Below are 16066 nucleotides of genomic sequence, written 5' to 3'. Positions count from 1 at the left end.
GAGTAATCGTCCGCGATTACAACATATCTGCAAAACAACTCAAGTTAGCTCAAAAATTTCTGAGGGTCATTCCGAGGGACTGTCACAAACGGGAGCGCACACGAATAATCAACAAGATGAAAATAAATAATCTTTCAACTAAACAAAGTTGAGGGAGAAGTTCGACACAGTATTCGGGACCAGAAGATCGGCTAGTCCCCCCCCTTAAAGAGAATCCTTTATTAGGGAGAATCTTTTTACAAGCACAAGAACCGGAGAAAACCCCTCCGTTCTAAATCTCTGACTCAATGGTCATTCCTTCCCGTAAGGGAAATCCGAGAGACGAGCTCTCAATCCTTTTTCCGTTTGTACTCGGAGTCGAGACTCCGTAGACAATTTCCGAATTCCGTTCCCGGAATTCCCAAGGAACGGAATTCCCAAGCGTAGGCCAAAGCCTTCTCGCTTCTCCTTCGCGATGAAGTACCTGCAAACACACACACAAACACGCGACAACAATTCGTATGGCGAATCCACAATAGATACCTGTCGCTCTTGCGCGGGAAAAGCGACTTCTGTGCTTCATAGTCTTGCGATCTCTTGCGGTAGAGTCTTCTCTTGCTTACGTTGATAACCCTCCTTCAATGAGGGCGTGTGGTGCTTTTATAGCTCCTTGGCCACGTCACGAATAGATACTCGCGTGGAGATCGCGGCCTTTTTTTTTTTTTTTTTTTTTTGGCTGCTTTACCCGAAATAGGAAGAGAGAATTCGCTGGCTGGTTTTGTTGCTTTATTTTCTAAGTGGCTGCCCACTTATTAAGTGGGCGGATGGCATATTTTAAAATTGGTCTGAACCTGCCCAAAAACTCAATAAAACCTTATAAGTTAAAAACAATGCCTTTCACAACATTTCCCAGGCGTCCCTGGATGCAACCACATGCACGAATGCAATGCAAACATAGATTCCTCACGGGAAAGCGTCTGCTCTTCCTGGAAAACTCGTTAAAATATTCCGCTTTTTAAGAAAAGCTTCTCAGAACCCATCTTTATTCTTGTGCTTGCGTCTTTATGCGTATTGCTCTTTCCAATTCGGGTTTCCTGCCAGACCCTCGAGAGTATTCCCTTTCCGATACTCCCGTCACCCCATCACGTGACGCATCATGAATATTCGTTTCCCGGTCTCTCCCACGGAACTAACGGTAAAACCCCTTCGCGATGCTTAATGTCACCCATCATATGACGCATCAGAGTTTTCCGTTCCTGATGGCTTTTAATAATTCCAGTAGATCTACAGTTCCTAACCTTACGGTTCAAGTGCACATCTTTAAATATCCTAATTTCAATAAAAAGAAATTACTCGAGAAAATAAGAAAATAAGAAAATAGTCCATTTAGGAACATTCCTCTGGCTTCTAAACAGTTGTCCTCAACTATAGTGCTTGTACATATCCTTCCAGAATCTCGGGATAGGGTGCTAATTCCTGCTCGGTCATCCACTGAGCATCTAGAGTAGAATAATTCTTAAACTTTACCAAATACTTCCGTGTAATCTTCCCGGACTTAAGTGGCCGCTCCTGATGATGAATGATTTGTTCCGGTTGGAGTATTTCTTCCGTTTCCTCAACCTCAGGAGGTTCCTCAACAATAGGCTGACTTCGAGGCGGTCCCACATATGGCCGGAGTAAACTAACATGGAAAGCATTGTGGATCTTCCAATTAGATGGTAAGTGTAATCGGAACGTCACATCGTTCACTTGGTCAATTATCTTAAACGGCCCATAATAGCGATTGGAAAGTTTTACCACTTTCCCTTGATGAGTCGGTTGTTTCTTTCGTCTTGCCTTCTCAAACTTGAGTAAGACTAATTGACCGACTGTTAAGTCCAGATTCCTTTTGTGCTTGTCCGTAGCTTTCTTATGTTTTTCCTGAGAGTGCAAAATTGCTCTCTTAACTTGCCCGTAGGCCGTGTCCAAATCCCGAAAAAACTCATCTGCTGCGAAAATCTTATCCTTAGTGACAAGGATCGATGGAAGCAAAGGCTTACCATAGAGAATCTCAAAAGGTGCTTTCCCCGTAGACGAATGCACGGTATTGTTATACGCGTACTCAACAAGGGGCAAATACTTCTCCCAGTCAGATTGTCTCTCTGACATAGGATTTCAGCATATCCAATACTGTGGAATTAGCGATCTCACTCTGCCCATCCGTTTGAGGATGATATGCAGAAGAAAAATTCAACTTTGTGCCAAGGTCATCAAACAAGGCATGCCAAAAGTTGCCTGTCATGCTAGGATCTCGATCACTCACAATAGACTTGGGCAGTCCATGATGCTTAAAAATCTGTGCTAGAAAAATTCTAGCCATATGGTCTGCTTTGATTGTTTTTTTAACTGGAATAAAGTGAGATTCCTTGCTAAATCTGTCCACGATAGTCCAGATTGCATCATTTCCAGTTTGAGTCTTTGGGAGATCCATAATAAAATCCATGGCAATACTCTCCTAGGGTTGATCAGGCACAGGTAAAGGTTGGAGTAACCCAGGCGTCTTATGCCAATCATACTTTACTTTTTGGCAAACCAAGCATTCTCTGACATATTGATCAATGTCTGCTCTAAGGCTTGGCCAAAAGAAATATCTTTCCAATGCTAAGGTCGTAGGAAGAATTCCCCGATGACCTGCATATGGTGAAGCATGTGCTTCTTCCATGATTTTCTTTCTCAATGGTTCTGCCACGCAAATCGCTTGGTGGTAATAGAGGTAACCATCCAGAATAGAATAGGGATATTCATCCTCTCCGTTCTGTAATTTATTCCAAGTGGAGGAGAAGTCTAGGTCATTCGGATACAACTATGGAAGTGATTCCAATTCTTGGTGATACACAAAAGTAACTGCGTTTACCCTAGGCCATCTAGACAATGCGTCTGCAGCCACATTCTTACTCCCAACCGTATGGAGGATCTGGAAGTGAAACATGGACAACAAGTTGGCCCATCTCATTTGCTTCTCAGATAATTTCCGTTGCGTAAGAAAATACCGCAAACTCTGGTGATCGGTTTTGATCACAAAATCCGCTCCTAGAAGATAATGCTTCCAGGTAGACAAGGCGTGGATCACAGCCATAAGTTCCTTCTCGTAGATCGAGGCATGCAATTCTGCATCCTTAAGTCGTCTACTTTCATAAGCCACTGCATGGGCTTCTTGGTTAAGCACTGCACCGATGCAATCACCTGAAGCATCGCAGTGAACCTCGAATGGTTTCCTTAAGTCTGGCACTATCAAAATAGGTCCATGGCTTAATAGGTACTTTAGCCTACCAAAGGCACCTTGTTGTCTCGATCCCCACCTGAAAGGGATCTTTTTCCTTGTTAGGTCATGAAGTGGTCCTGCTACTTGAGCAAAGCCTCGGATAAACCTCCGATAGTAAGAACACAATCCCAGAAAACTTCGTACACATGTACCGTAGTGGGAGTTGGCCAATCCTGCACGACTTGGATCTTTGCGGGATCCATTTTCACTTGGTTGTGTAAGACTATATGGCCGAGATAGTGTATCTCAGTGAGGAAGAACTCACTCTTCTTTGCATTCACATGCAACTCATGCTTTCGCAATTCCTGAAACACTACATCCAAGTGCTTCCGATGTTCCTCCTCGGTCTTTGAAAAGACGAAATATGTCATCAAAGAACACTCCTGTGAAAGCTCGGTGTGGGCTGAAAATTCGGTCCATCATTCGATTGAATGTGGCAGGAGCATTGGTCAAGCCAAACGGCATTACCAAAAAATCATAAAGTCCAAAAGTTGTGCGAAAGGCAGTCTTATGGACATCTTCAGAGGCTATGCATATCTGATGATACCCGCTTTTTAAGTCAATGCAACTTAAGATGCTTGCTCCCTGCAGCTTATCGAGAATATCATCAATCCGGGTATCGGAAAGCGATTCTTGATAGTGATCTTGTTTAGAGATCGATAATCTATGGACATTCGAAACGTGCCGTCTTTCTTCTGCACCAGTAGAACTGGAGAGCAGTAAGGCGAAGTACTTGGTCCTACTAGACCTTTTTCCAGAAGCTCGTTGACTTGCTTCAAACTTTCCTCTTGCTGAGCAAGACTAACCCGATAAAGGGATAGGTTCGAGGGAGAGCTATCTGGTACGAGATCAATGCGATGATCTTTCGAACGTTCCGGAGGTAGCTTGTCTGGTAGAGTATCCGTGAAACAATCTTTATACTTTTCAAGAAATTGAAAACGTTTAATTTCCAAACTAGAGAGCGAACCCTCATTAGTTTTATCTCTTTCACGTGCGAAAATCAAGTAAGCAGAAACGCACTTCTTTATTTCCTTCTTAATGGAGATATGGCTTACAATAGGGAATAGCCAATCCCCTGCATCAGCAAAAATTTTAATTTTCTTGCCCTCATGCTCAAAAGCGAGGGTCTTTTCTACATAATCTGGGACCGGTTGCATATGGTAATGCCATGGCATACCCAAGATGATATCACATCCCTCGATAGGTGCCATCAAAAAGCATTCGCGGTCCTTGTATTCACCAATCCGGAGATTGAGTTGTCCATGCACGGGAGTTGCATTGGTGGTCAACCCCTCAAATGCCGATCCGGAAGTGACTGGAGTTCCAAGCTGAGCCGGTGTAAGGCCCAAACGTTCTGCAGTTTCCAGTGAGGTAAAGTTGTCCGTCGATCCAGGGTCGTAGAGGATCAACACCCGCTGGTTATTCACAGATCCCCAGCCTTTAAGGAGCTGGCGCTTCCCTTTCTCGGTTTCTGTATTCCCTTGCACATCAGGAATGGAATTCAAGCTCAGTGGAGCGAATTCCTTCTTCGATTGTTCCCTCTTCGAAGATGCTTGTTCCTGCCGTTGCTGCCAAACAGGGCAGTCGGGCTTCATATGTCCTTTTTCACCACAGTAGAAGCACCTTCCTTGCTCTTTGAAGGTTTGTACTTGGTTTGGTGTGAGATACTTGAGCCGTTTTCCAGTACCCTCTAGCTTCTTAGGCTCATCCCGATCCTCTGGGGAACGCTTTTTGCCTTGGTTACCATGGTCATCATAGACCGCTCTTTGCCTTGCACGGTATGTGCTATGTTCCATCCGTCTAGGGATACCAATGGAATGTAAATCCTCGGCAATGATTGCCGACTCCATCATCCGCTTAAGGGTGTCATGTGGGTACACCTTCATGCTCTTCCGAAGCGGTGGTTGAAGACCTGCTTCAAACTTTCGCATCTTTTCTTCGTCGGAAATCTTCATAAATGGCGTAACTTTTAGAAGAACCGACCAAAACTTGTCAACATAAGCCGTGACTTTCTCTTGTTCCTTCTGGGCGAGCCAGTCCCATTCCTTCTGAATGTCCTTCTCGAAATCAGGTGGAAGAAATTGTTCATAGAATTCATCTTTGAATTGATATTAGGGAATAAAGGCCTAAGTGCCTTGTACTTACTAACTTATAAGTTAAAAGACTTATAAGTGAGGGGGCCCAAGTGTGAATGGCCCCCTAGTCACTTACTCATATACTCAAATATGAAGCCCAAAAGAACAATAGCGTGACTTTTCCCAAATCTCTCAACGAGCTCTCTCTCTCTCTCACGTTTTTCCCTGCGCAAGCTTCTTCTGCGCCACTCTTCCCTTCTCCTTCACTCTCATTGCATAGGACAGCAAGTGGGCTCTCTCTCCTGCTCCCCCACACATGGTATCAGAGCTTTAGGGTTTCCAAGAGAGCCATCTTTGCAACCCAGATCAGAATTCTGTTCTTGCTCGCTGCGGGAAGGATATTTAACCGTTTTCGATCAACTCTGTCGCGAAGGGATCCTCTCACCGTGTAGAATCGACCTCCGGTGACAGTTTCCCCAAAATTAGGGTTTCAAAAACTGGCGAACAGCAGCCTATTTCTGCTGAAATTGACCAATTTCGGGGTCAATTTGATGCAATTTCATTAGGGCAAGTCTCACAGGTCAATCTTACAGGTGTTTCCACCAACGAGGTTCTGAAAATTCAGCAAAACAGGTGTTTACAGGTCTGATTTCTGCCCTAAAACAGGGAATTTCAGCAAGCAAATGATGTATACACCTTGTGGAAACCTTTGGTAAGGGTTTGGCAATGAATATACGTCGTTTTGGGGTGATTTCGCGTGAAATTTACTCGCTGTTTTTTTATAACAGCAAGCTGTTTTTTGCCCGATTGCACACATTTGGGCGTGTTTAGGTCGACAAAACAGGGTTTCAGTGTTTGCAATCACTCAGAATGGCTTCTAGCAGTGAAAGCGGCAATTTGTTGCACATTCGCAAGCTTGAAGGTGCCCATAACTTTGCTATATGGAAGAAGCAATGTTATAATGTGATGTTGCAGAAGAAACAGGCGAAACCTATTAAGTTACAGGGTGTGAAACCGGTTGATATGGAGGTTGAAGAATGGGAAGAAGTGGACGAGTTGGCTCGCTCCACGATCATGCTTTCGGTGTCTGACAATTTACTCTTCAATGTAGAGAATGAGCAGACAGCATGGGGCATGTGGAAGCGTTTAGACGAGTTGTATGCACAGCAGAGTGCTGCCAGTAAAGTGTATTGGCTCAAGAAGCTTATGGATCTCCGCATGAAGGAGGGCACGCACATGTCGATGCACCTCAATGAATTCAATTCTATTTTCAGCCAACTGAGAGAGCTGAAATTCACGATTGATGAGGAGTTCAAAGCACATTGCCCGAGAGTTGGGATGTATTCCGGACAGCTCTTAGTAACTCAAGTGCGTCACTTAAGTATGCAGATGTAGAGAGTTCTCTCTTGATGGAAGAGATGAACAGGAAGAACACCACAAGTGGGTCTTCTAATGCATTGCACTTGAGAGGCAGGTCTCAACAGAGGGAGAAATCTGATAGTAAGGACAGGGCACGCAGCAAATCTCGTAGGAAAGATGTTGTGTGTCATCATTGTGGAAAGAAAGGGCATTATAAACAGGAATGCTATGAGTGGAAGAAAGAGAAGAACAAGGGTGCTGAAACTGATGCAAAGGACAAGGAAAATGCCAAGAAGAGCACTGTGTTGATTGAGGAAATCAATGTTGCTAGTAGTTGTGACAGTGACAGCAGCACTGATGTACTCAATGCCTCTTCTATGGATGCACATACCCTTGCTATGGGTTCTGATGTGGACATGCATACTTGGATTCTTGATTCAGGTGCCTCCTTTCATTTAACACCTCATAGGGATTGGTTTACACAGTACTCAGGTGAGGTGCAGGGCACTGTTTATTTGGGAGACAACTATGCATGTGACATTGCAGGTATTGGCAGTGTCCAGTTTTCCTTTGCTGATGGTATGACTTTTGTTTTGCACAAAGTGCGTCATGTGCCACAACTCAAGAAGAGTTTGATTAGTACAGGGCAGCTAGATATGCAGGCTATCACACCACTTTTGGTGATAGCAAGTGGAAAATTTGTAAAGGGGCCCGGATTGTAGCCAAGGGTTGTAAATCGGACACTTTGTATCCTTTGCATGTATCTAGTGTGCGTGACCATGTTGTCGCCGTAACCGAGCAGCCAAGTGTTTCTTTGTGGCATGGCCGGTTGGGACACATGAGTAAAAGAGGAATGGAAACTCTGTCTCATTGTGGTTATTTGCCGTGTTTGAGGTATGCTGATTTTTCTCATTGTGAGCACTGTATTTATGGTAAGCACAGTCAAACACCGCACAAAAGGTCTGTTTCTTTGAAGTCTGACAGGTTAGACTTAGTGCATTCCGATGTATGTGAAATGCCACAGTCGTCCTTAGGGGGAAAGAAATATTTTGTCTCGTTTATCGATGATGCTACACGAAAGGTGTGGGTGTATCCAATACGTGCTAAAAGCGATGTTTTGGATACTTTCAAGAAGTTTCTTGCGTTTGTTGAGAATTAAACTTACAAGAAGCTTAGGTGCCGTGTTTGAGGTATGCTGATTTTTCTCATTGTGAGCACTGTATTTATGGTAAGCACAGTCAAACACCGCACAAAAGGTCTCTTTCTTTGAAGTCTGACAGGTTAGACTTAGTGCATTCCGATGTATGTGAAATGCCACAGTCGTCCTTAGGGGGAAAGAAATATTTTGTCTCGTTTATCGATGATGCTACACGAAAGGTGTGGGTGTATCCAATACGTGCTAAAAGCGATGTTTTGGATACTTTCAAGAAGTTTCTTGTGTTTGTTGAGAATCAAACTGACAAGAAGCTTAGGTCTTTGCGCTCAGACAATGGGGGGGAGTATGTATCAAAAGCATTTATTGACTTTTGTGCTACTAAAGGTATTAAAAGAGAGCTCACGGCTCCTTTTAATCCCTCTCAGAATGGAGTTGCAGAGAGGTTGAACCGGACTATCCAAGAGAAAGTTCGGAGTATGCTGTCACATGCTGCATTACCTCATGGTTTTTGGGCAGAAGCTGTGCAAACAGCTATTCACTTGATTAATCGCTCACCTAGCAAGGCTTTGGGTGGAAAGGTGCTTGAGGAGGTGTGGTCTGGCAAGCCACCCTCATATGCACATTTAAGAGTGTTTGGTTGTGAAGCCTATGTTCACATCCGGAGTGAACTGCGCACCAAACTAGAACCAAAGTCTCATAAATGCATTTTCCTAGGATATGGTGAGGATGGTGAAATGGGGTATAGATTATGGGATCCCGCATTACGGAAAATCATACGCAGCAATGATGTCATCTTCAATGAGGATTGCATGCACAAACAGCCCACAAAGGTCGAGGAAGTGCGCCGGGTTGTTTTTCGTGAAGATGTTACATATGGACAGCCAAGAAGGCCCAATGTTCAGCAGCCTTTACATGCTGAAAATGGTGCTGAAAATCAGCCATTAGCTGCTGAAAATCAGCCCCAACAAGTTGCCTTTGATGCACCACAGGTAGGGGAACAGGTTGATGCTCCTAGACCGCCCGTTGTTGCGATGCAACCGGCTGAACAGCCTGCTGTTTTTGATGGTTTACAGGCTGGAAATCCACCTGTTATGGATCATTGGGTGCGTAGGTCTACTCGGGTGACAAGGCCCCCCGATAGATATGAACCGTCTTTGGACTATGTCATGCTTACTGATTGTGGTGAGCCGTCTTGCTATAAAGAGGCTATGCAACGGGAAGACAGTAAGAAATGGTTCAAAGCAATGGTTTCGGAAATGCAGTCTTTGGAGAAAAACCATACATGGGACTTGGTTGATTTGCCTAAAGGGCATAAGGCTCTGCCATGTAAATGGGTTTACAAGACCAAGGTCACATCTGATGCTTCTTCTAAGTACAAGGCACGTTTGGTTGCTAAAGGGTACAAGCAAAAGCATGGTGTTGATTTTGATGAGATTTTTTCTCCTGTTGTAAAGCTTGCCACATTACGTCTTGTTTTAGGCCTGGTTGCTTCTGAAGATATGGAGTTAAAGCAAATGGATGTCAAAACAGCGTTTTTGCATGGCGATTTGCTTGAGATGATCTATATGATGCAGCCAGAAGGTTTTGTGTCAAAGGGGCAAGAGAAGAAAGTATGTAGACTCTTGAAGAGCTTGTATGGTTTGAAACAGTCTCCCCGTGCATGGTATCACAAGTTTGATACATTCATGAGGTCTCAAGGATACAAAAGAAGTAATTCTGATCACTGTTTGTATATCAAAACGGCAAGTGATGGATCTCTTCTATTGCTGATTTTGTATGTTGATGACATGCTTATTGCGGGTAACAATGTCACGGAGTTGGATGCACTACAGCAAAGCTTAAAGAATCGCTTTGACATGAAGGATCTTGGTAATGCTAATCATATTTTGGGCATGCGTATCTCTCGAGATAGGACCAACAGGCGTCTGTATCTATCTCAACGAGATTATGTTAATAAGGTGCTACATCGTTTTCATATGGATGGGGGAAAGGCACTTGGTACTCCGCTGCCTCCATATGTAAAACTGACTGCACATGACTGCCCAAACACAGATGATATGCGGGCTGAAATGGCCAAGATTCCTTATGCATCAGCCGTTGGCAGTTTGATGTATGCTATGGTTGCTACACGTCCGGACATTGCATTTGCGGTGGGAGTGGTAAGCAGGTACATGAGCAATCCTGGCAAAAAGCATTGGGAAGCAGTGAAGTGTATCTTGAGATACTTGAAAGGCACTAAAGACTTGTGCATTTGTTTTGGGAAGAGTGAGACATCTGTGCATGGCTTTACAGATGCAGATTTTGCTGGACATCCAGATTGCAGGAAGTCTACCTCTGGATATGTGTTTACATTCACAGGAGGTGCAGTTTCTTGGATTTCTAGACTGCAAAAATGTGTTGCTTTGTCTACCACTGAGGCTGAGTATGTGGCTGCCACTGAGGCATGCAAAGAAGCTTTGTGGCTCATGCGTTTGGTAGAAGAGCTTGGCATTAAGTCACCGGTTCCTGTGCTACACTGTGATAGTCAGAGTGCAATTATGCTTGCAAGGAATCCTGTTTTTCATGCCAAGACAAAGCACATAGAGGTGAAGTATCATTTTATCAGAAGTGTGCTTGATGACAAGAGCATTACACTTGTCAAGGTGCACACAGATGACAATCCTACAGATCTTTTGACCAAGAGTCTTCCAGCAGAGCGGTTTGCATATTGCCGTCAGATGATGGGTGTTGGATGAGTAAGTGCATGATCAGCTGATGTATTATAGTTAGTTGATTCTTTGATCTCCCAAGGTACATTGCCTTTAGGTGGGAGGTTGTTAGGGAATAAAGGCCTAAGTGCCTTGTTTGTCACGGAGTAACAATGTCACGGAGTTGGATGCACTACAGCAAAGCTTAAAGAATCGCTTTGACATGAAGGATCTTGGTAATGCTAATCATATTTTGGGCATGCGTATCTCTCGAGATAGGACCAACAGGCGTCTGTATCTATCTCAACGAGATTATGTTAATAAGGTGCTACATCGTTTTCATATGGATGGGGGAAAGGCACTTGGTACTCCGCTGCCTCCATATGTAAAACTGACTGCACATGACTGCCCAAACACAGATGATATGCGGGCTGAAATGGCCAAGATTCCTTATGCATCAGCCGTTGGCAGTTTGATGTATGCTATGGTTGCTACACGTCCGGACATTGCATTTGCGGTGGGAGTGGTAAGCAGGTACATGAGCAATCCTGGCAAAAAGCATTGGGAAGCAGTGAAGTGTATCTTGAGATACTTGAAAGGCACTAAAGACTTGTGCATTTGTTTTGGGAAGAGTGAGACATCTGTGCATGGCTATACAGATGCAGATTTTGCTGGACATCCAGATTGCAGGAAGTCTACCTCTGGATATGTGTTTACATTCACACGAGGTGCAGTTTCTTGGATTTCTTGACTGCAAAAATGTGTTGCTTTGTCTACTTCACTCTCATTGCATAGGACAGCAAGTGGGCTCTCTCTCCTGCTCCCCCACAATTGAGTCCAGGTTCTGGCTTGAGTACCTTCTAGAATTTTGGCTAGCCACCAGTTGCTTGCAGTCTCCTTGAGATGCATCCCAACATGACGCAACTTGGATTTTTCTATGAAGTTTCTGTTGGCAAAAGCAACTTCAAACTGCTTGATGAAAGACAGTGCCTTGGAGATATCTCTCCGTCCTGTGTAGTTATCAAACTTCACATCCTTGTCACCGGATTTGAAAATCCGCATCTTGCGGTGACGTTTGCGATTATCCCTCTTGAACTGGGGCTTCTCTTTAGTAGCATGTAGGGAAGTAGTAGCAGTTTTCTTCTTTGGAGAAGATTTAGATACTGTATGAGAAGTAGATGTAGTAGTATAATCAGGAGAGTAAGATGGAGAAGAGATAGAGATATCCTTGCTTTCATTAAGCAGAGAGAGTTCTTTTTCCTGGCCCTAGCTCTTAGAAGGCCGTTTGTCCTGATCCGGAGATCCCTTGTGCGTTTCGGCACCTTTTTCCGCACCATCCACTTGCTGGTTGCTTCCATTAATAGGATTTTCCTAACGCCCATCGGCATCCGTTCCTTGTGCTTCTTGATTCTGCCCAAAGCCTTTTGGACAGCCGACAACGAAATGAGTTGTTGCAATTCCGCAAGTTGGGCTCGCACTTGCTGAAGGTCGTCTTCAACGGTTCTTCCGTGGCTTGTCATGGTTCTTCCCATTCCTTCCCGGAATCGTCCTTCTTTGCAGAGAAAGAGAGGAATCCGAGCTCTGATACCACTGTCACAAATGGGAGCGCACACGAATAATCAACAAGATGAAAATAAATAATCTTTCAACTAAACAAAGTTGAGGGAGAAGTTCGACACAATATTTGGGACCAGAAGATGGCTGGTCCCCCCCCCTTAAAGAGAATCCTTTATTAGGGAGAATCTTTTTACAAGCACAAGAACCGGAGAAAACCCCTCCGTTCTAAATCTTTGACTCAATGGTCGTTCCTTCCCGTAAGGGAAATCCGAGAGACGAGCTCTCAATCCTTTTTCCGTTTGTACTCGGAGTCGAGACTCCGTAGACAATTTCCGAATTCCGTTCCCGGAATTCCCAAGCGTAGGCCGAAGCCTTCTCGCTTCTCCTTCGCAATGAAGTACCTGCAAACACACACACAAACACGCGACAACAATTCGTATGGCGAATCCACAATAGATACCTGTCGGTCTTGCGCGGGAAAAGCGACTTCCGTGCTTCGTAGTCTCGCAATCTCTTGCGGTAGAGTCTTCTCTTGCTTACGTTGGTAACCCTCCTTCAATGAGGGCATGTGGTGCTTTTATAGCTCCTTGGCCACGTCACGAATAGTTGCTCGCGTGGAGATCGCGGCCGTGTTTTATTTTTATTTTATTTTATTTTTTTTGCGTTGCTTTACCTTAAATAGGGGGAGAGAATTCACTGGCTGGTTTTGTTGCTTTATTTTCTAAGTGGCTGCCCACTTATTAAGTGGACGGACGGCATATTTTAAAAGTGGTCTGAACCTGCCCAAAAACTCAATAAAACCTTATAAGTTAAAAACAATGCCTTTCACAACATTTCCCAGGCGTCCCTGGATGCAACCACATGCACGAATGCAATGCAAACATAGATTCCTCGCGGGAAAGGGTCTGCTCTTCCCGGAAAACTCGTTAAAATATTCCGCTTTTTAAGAAAAGCTTCTCAACACCCATCTTTATTCTTGTGCTTGCGTCTTTACGCGTATTCCTCTTTCCAGTTCGGGTTTCCTGCCAGACCCTCGAGATATTCCCTTTCCGATGCTCCCGTCACCCCATCACGTGACGCATCAGGAATATTCATTTCCCGGTCTCTCCCACCGAACTAACGGTAAAACCCCTTCGCGATGCTTAATGTCACCCATCATATGACGCATCAGAGTTTTCCGTTCCTGATGGCTTTTAATAATTCCAGTAGATCTACAGTGCCTAACCTTACGGTTCAAGTGCACATCTTTAAATATCCTAATTTCAATAAAAAGAAATTACTCGAGAAAATAAGAAAATAGTCCATTTAGCAACAGGGACAATCAGTTTGCTCTATTTGTTAAGGAGTTATCTTCTCCTCTCGGCTCTTTTGATCAAGGAGTTAGCTTCTCCTTTCGTCCAGATTGAAACTCTTGATATTCCGGCGTAGTAAAATTAGCCATCACACCCAGACCGCACTGATCTTCCACGGGTGTCTTGATGCACTAAAATTACATACTTGGGTAATCTCATCCAATTAGGAATATTCAGTAGTTGGCACATCACAATGCAACACAAATGCTCACATATGCATGTTACAAGACATAGAAACATAAAGTCGCCGATGAACACTCCTCCCGCATAACCTAACAAGGTCCGGGCCGGGAGATATTCAACGACTCCCTCATCACTCCTCCCGCATAACCTAAAAAGGTGCGGGTCGGGAGATATAGAGGCCTTTTACAACCAAAGGCCCCCCAGACCGTAGTCTGCGTCGTTTGGAGGTGTTGAGAGTAACCACTGCTCAGACTTCTTAATACTCCTTCCATATAACCATCCAGGTCTGGGCCGGGAGTCACAACAACAATACTCCCCCCGTAAATAACCACAAGGGTCCGGGCCATGAGTATGAACAAGTATTCTCAAACATCGTTTCTCACTACTCCACCCGGGAGTAAAATCACCAATCATTGAAACGAGTATTAAAAACCGGAGTCAAACAATTTAAATCGGCACCAAGACAAGTTCAAAACAGATACCATCCATTTCAAACAAATTCCAAACAGAATCACCAAACAAGTTCTGAAGCAGATTTCAAACTTGAAAGCAATCTCGGCATCAACTGAGCTTGAAAAGTCGACTGACTTTCCATCCTGAAACCTGCACCAAAAATTAGGGTCAGATTCCTTCCATAAGGTCGTAGCCGAGCACAACATGGTCCATCAGCTCTTGGACAGACAATGTTCCTCTGGCGGCGATGGTAGTCCCAAGATAGCAATCACACCGAACCTCCAAGGTTATCAACTCAAGAAGAGACATCGACTGAGAGATGTCGAGAATTTGAAGATATAATCTGCTAGGGTTTCTATGCCAAGCATTCCAAGATACCCCACTCTGCCAGAAGTTGCACTCCGAAGGAAGATGTCAAAATCCATATAACTTCGGGCAAAAAAAATTCTTGAAAGCTTGCCAAGTCCTTGGAAGTGTGCGGCTTGGTAGCTATAGACATCTGCATGGTACTCTCTCTGAGAAAAACAGCAGCTCGAAACAAATCTTGGATCCTTCTCTTGCAAGTGATCTTAATGGCTTATGTCCTGTAACACATGAGCGGTGAAAACAGGAGCACGCCCGATGCGTGATGAAGTAACGATGGAAGTGGCTAATAAGTCTCGGGTCGAAAGCCGAAGATACCTCAAATAAAATTCCAATAGCTCTGTTTGCTCTTATGTAGGACCGGTATGCTTTCAGAAAAGCACACATCTGATGCTCTGATACCACTATCACAAGACGGGCACCACGTGCCAATAGAAAAGAACAGACTGAACAGACTTTTAGCACTTCAATAACAACTGAACTGAAAGAGAGAGACGACACACAACACGGAGTGGCGGGTTCAACCCCAGAGAGTATTGGCCCCAAACCTTGGTGCCCCTTTCGGTATTTCTTTACATTGCATCAACACACTACAAGCTCGTACTCCAAGCTCTGCAGCACCTCCAGGAAGCATGTCAGAGAATGAGCCCTAACCTCATATTTAGGGCCCTAGGCCTAAAAAGCAATTACAGTGAAAAGCCTTCAAACTCAAAAGCATCTGGTCCAAAAGCAAAGCCAAAAAGCTGCCAGTGCAATTTACGAAATTCCGTACAATCCTGCCACGTCAACACCCGTAGCGTGAAAAGAGAAAATCCGTACAGTTCTGCCACATCATCAACCAGTGTGATTTTCGAAAAATCTGCCAACTACGTACAAAGTCGTCCACATCTTTCTTCAGTCTCAACCAAAAGAAGTAACACTCCACACCTTTCAAGGTGGTGTTGATGCCGCAGTGACTCGTAAAAGGTGGACAATGGCACTCAGTCAAAACCTTTTTCCTCAACGGCTGTGTGACGCACAACATCGTTTTCTTCATCAAGTAGCCATCCCGTATGGAATATCCAGCTACTTTCTCCCCATTCTGTATTCGAGTGACTACATCGAAAAAATCCGGATCCGTGGCATACTGATCGACCATGTCCTTGAAGCTTCTATGATGAATCGCGAAAATAGCCAAGACTAACGGCTTCCGAGACAAAGCATCTGCCACTAAGTTTTTTTTTTGTCCCTAAACATGGACAATCTGGAAGTGAAACTGTGACAAGATATTAGCCCACCGCATCTTCTTTTTCAAAAGCTGCTTCTGTGACAAAAAGTAGCATAAAATCTGATGATCAGTTAAGACTGTAAAATCGGCTCCGAGAAGGTAATATCGCCACTGAGTAAGAGCATGCAAAAGGTCTTTCTCAATTCTGGCCTTGAAAACAATCAGCTTTCATAGGCAATCACATGGTCTTCTTGCATTAAGACCGCTCCCACACTACGACCACAAGCATCACAATATACTTCAAATGACTGTTGCAAGTTCGGCAAAGTCAACACTAGTCCAGTAGTTAGTTTTTCTTTAAGTGTCTAAAGGGAAATCACCTCTGTCGATCCCC

Source organism: Adiantum capillus-veneris, chromosome 18 (assembly GCF_014529385.1).
Source record: "Adiantum capillus-veneris isolate H3 chromosome 18, ASM1452938v2, whole genome shotgun sequence".
In the NCBI taxonomy this organism is placed as follows: Eukaryota; Viridiplantae; Streptophyta; class Polypodiopsida; order Polypodiales; family Pteridaceae; genus Adiantum; species Adiantum capillus-veneris.
This window is presented reverse-complemented; position numbering follows the sequence as displayed.